At 41.3% G+C, this 4,270-nt stretch overlaps 1 non-coding gene across 1 annotated transcript; it reads left to right on the plus strand.

Moving 5' to 3' along the window:
• Nucleotides 1–3,496: 3,496 nt before the first annotated feature.
• On the plus strand, nt 3,497–3,687 carry LOC149273796 (U2 spliceosomal RNA). Its single transcript, XR_016279458.1, has one exon. It is a non-coding gene; the product is annotated as a U2 spliceosomal RNA (small nuclear RNA).
• The last annotated feature ends 583 nt before the right edge of the window (nt 3,688–4,270 follow it).

Raw genomic sequence — 4,270 nt, forward strand, 5'->3', positions numbered from 1 at the left:
CGACAGACAGAGAGCCCGCTTGGAAGGGCACGACAGACAGAGAGCCCGCTGGAAGGGCACGAAAGGCACACAGCCCGCTTGGAAGGGTACGAAAGGCACACAGCCCGCTTGGAAGGGTACGAAAGGCACACAGCCCGCTTGGAAGGGTACGAAAGGCACACAGCCCGCTTGGAAGGGTACAAAAGGCACACAGCCCGCTTGGAAGGGTACAAAAGGCACACAGCCCGCTTGGAAGGGTACAAAAGGCACACAGCCCGCTTGGAAGGGTACAAAAGGCACACAGCCCGCTTAGAAGGGTACACAAAGCAGGGAGTCCACTTGGAAGGACACAAAGCAGGGAGTCCACTTGGAAGGACACAAAGCAGGGAGTCCACTTGGAAGGACACAAAGCAGGGAGTCCACTTGGAAGGACACAAAGCAGGGAGTCCACTTGGAAGGACACAAAGCAGGGAGTCCACTTGGAAGGACACAAAGCAGGGAGTCCACTTGATCAGGACACAAAGCAGGGAACCAGGAACAGTACAGGTGCAGAGCCACAACAGGAAGGTCCATAGACTTCAATACAAAGGCCCTGATTGAAGGGCAGGGCAGGTTCATAAAGGCAGGGTAATCCAGGTAACAAGGCCCAGCTGGATGTAGACTAGGGCTCAACCCAGGTAACAAGGCACACCTGAGTTCTGAGTGCTCCAGAGGGTGGAGGGTGGCCACTAGTGGTTGCAGATGTAAACACCACAGGTATTAAAAAAGCCATGGTTCAGGCAGCGAAAAATTGTTTCCTGACAGGCAGGTAAGTCCTTACACATAGATTTTGTTAGAATATTCCTTGTTTCAGGCAAGGAAACATTCCCATTTTTACGCATAAAGAGTTTTTTCAAAATTAGATTATATTCTATTAGTCCTACAAGTAACCTTCTTGAGCTTATATTTTCACACACAAAAAAGAATAATAAGATGTATTCATTTAGTACATAAGGTTGAAAAAAGACCTAAGTCCATCAAGTTCAACTCTTCTACCTAACCCTCCTACTCTTGATTCAAAAGAAGGCAAAAAAAACACTAATTATGCTACTTCGAATTATGCCATCAGGGGAAAAAATTCCCTTCTTGACTCCAAAATGCAATCGGATTTCTCCTTGGATCAAGAAGTTCTAAAATATTAATTCTATTATGTCATGCCTTTCTAAAAAAAAAATGTATGTCATGCCTTTCTAAAAAAAAAATCCAGACCCTTTTGAAGGCATCTAATGGATTTGATAACACCACCTACCTAGGCAGTAAATTCCATGCCTTTAGTGTACTTACTGTAAAGAATCCCTTCCTTTGATTTTGTCTATGAAATCTCCGCTCTTCTAGTCTCAAAGGGTGACCTCTTGTTCTTTGTACATTTCTGTTAATTAACAGGTCACTGAAGAGCTCTTTATATTGGCCCTGTATACATTTATATGTTATCATTTCCCCTCTAAGATGCCGTTTTCCCAGTGTATATGATTTTAACTTTTTTGGTCTCTCTTCCTAACTAGTATCTCCCAATTCCCTTATTAATTTTGTAGCCCTCCTTTGCACTTTTTCTAGTTCCATAATGTCCTTTTAAGGACCGGTGCCTAGAACTGTACCGCAAGGTGAGGTCTTACCATTGACCTGTAAAGAGACAAGACGATATCCTCCTCCCATGAATCAATACCTCTTTTTATGCATGCCAAAACCTTATTGGCCCTTGCAGCTGCTTGCTGGCATTGCGCACTGTTGTCAAGTCTATTGCCTACCATTATTCCTAAATCCTTCTCATTGGTAGTTTTCCCCAAAGATATTACATTTATAGTATAGGTTGTATCTTTTTTTAGTTTTACCATAATGCAAAACATTGCATTTATCTATGTTGAACCTCATTTGCCACTTGCACACCCAGTATCCAACTCTGTCTAAATCCTCCTGCAAAAGAAGAAACATCCAGATTAGTCTGAATCACCCTGCCTAAACTGTGACATGGCTCTCGATGCAGCCTGGGAGATCATTTATAAATAAATAAAAAAAAGAGGACCCAGGACAGACCCCTGAGGCACTCCACTTACCCGCGTACAGTCTAAGAAACATCCATTCACAACAACTCTCTGCATTATATCTTTTAGCCATATCAAATCCAAATACAGACATTTGCCCCTAAACCTATTTCTGTTAATTTGTAGAGTAGCCTTTTATGTGGAACCGTATCAAATGCCTTAGCAAAGTCCAGATAAATCTACAGCCACACCCAGATCTATATTTTTACTGACTTCTTCATAGAATGCTAATAGGTTGGTTTAACAAGACCTGTATTTCACAAATCCATGTTGACTTCTACTAATTGGATTATGGATCAAGATATGATCTTGAATGTATACCTTTAGCAACCCTTCAAATAATTTCCCCACTACCGATGTTAAGCTTACTGGCCTGTAATTGCCTGGTTGAGATTTTGAGCCCTTTTTAAATATGGGCACGATTTCTGCCTTGCGCCTATCTAATGGAAATATGCCTCAACTGAAAGAATCCCTAAAGATGAGTAATACTGGTTGGGTAAGAATTAGGCTTAGCTCCTTAAGTACCCTTGGGTGTATACCATCTGGTCCAGTGTATACCATCCGGTCCAGATGCTTTAAAAGAATGGAATACAGCATTGCACCAAGTGAATAACATAATACACTGTCTCAATTTGGAAAACCAGTATAAGCTAATGAATAGATGGTATTTGACCCCAAAAAGAATAAGTAAGATGTATCTTCATTTGGCACATAACTGTCGGAGATGTAGAGATCGGGATGCATCACTCTTACATATTTGGTGGACCTGCAAGTTAGTTTCTCCAATCTGGAAATATACATATGACAGGTTTAGATAATTAACCAATATAAAATTAGAATGGGAACCCAAGACCTCACTGCTTCTTTTAAAAATGAATACTATTCCTGTCACAAACAGCGAGGTTGGAGACACTGATGCAGGTAGGATACAAGGAGCAAGCAGGTTCAAGGTGAAGGTCAAGCTGAGGTCGGGGTACCGGCAGGCGGTCAGAATAAATAATAAGCAAGCCGGGGTCAGGAATCCAGAGGCCAGAATAAGAGGAAAAAGCCAAGGTCAAACACTGAAGACGAAAACCAAAACGCACACTGAGGAGTAGCGCTATGAAACATAGGCACGACCATCAGAGGGTAAGGTCTTGATGTCCACTGAGGGCTTATAAAGGATGGGAAGTGACTAGACCAATTAGGGATTTTGGCTCCAAAATATGAAAAGTCTGGTGTCACTTCCCGTTTGGTGGAATCCGGCAGCCATCTTGAGTGTTGCAAGACCGTTAACTATAAGTATAGGTGCCTGTAGTTTTAGGTCTTATCGCCAGAGGCAGAGGTTCCAGGTTGCCGGAGGGATGTCTCCCTCTCCTCTGTACCGACGATTGCCAGTTCCAAAAGAATCGGGACTTCTGGCTGTTCATTGTTTTGGCCGCTGCTAAAATTTCCTTCCAATCGCTTCTCGGCCTTTTGGCTAAGATCAAGTGTAGTATCTGTTCTTATCAGTTTAATATCTGATACGTCCCCTATCTGGGGACCATATATTAAATGGATTTTTAGAACAGGGAGATGGAAGAAGAGCTTGCTCTGTCCACTCCACGCATTGACCTGGTATTGCAGTACCTCCAGGACCGGTGCAAAAAAAAAAAAAAAAAAAAAAAAATTTCCTTCCAAATAGATAATTTTAGAACTCAGTTGCAACATCAATTTAATATGGAAAAAGATATTAGCTGGTCTTTGGATAGTAGTAGTAGGACTAACTTGGCTTATCAAAATTGGTTAAAAATAGCCAAGAACATAAGAGACTAAAAATGAATTTAGGAAAAGTCTCTCTCCTAAAATATACCTCTCTCCCTTGTTTTCCTTTGATATGTCTTAAGTTTGGTGTTGTTTTGTTTAGATGTATTACTTCTTGTTTATTTGTTTGTATTTATGTCCTAATCAAAATTTGAAATAAAGAATTATTATAGAAAAAAATAGATATGTTTAGCTTATAATTAGAGAACAAGCCATTGTCCCCTATCACTTCTATTAAGCACTATTAAGTTTGGTCTCATACATTGTGTCAAAGGTCCCTGGGAAAGGATATACAACAGAGGCGATATGGGACATCCCTGTCTAGTACCGTTTTTAATAAAGAACCAAGGATGGATGATTCCTTATCCCACTATTCTGGCTGATAGATCAAGATAGAGTACTGCCATTGCTTGGTATATGCCAGATATGCC

This window comes from Sceloporus occidentalis, unplaced genomic scaffold (assembly GCF_023333645.1).
Source record: "Sceloporus occidentalis isolate IW3139 unplaced genomic scaffold, rSceOcc1.0.p SCAF_359, whole genome shotgun sequence".
Classification (NCBI taxonomy): Eukaryota; Metazoa; Chordata; class Lepidosauria; order Squamata; family Phrynosomatidae; genus Sceloporus; species Sceloporus occidentalis.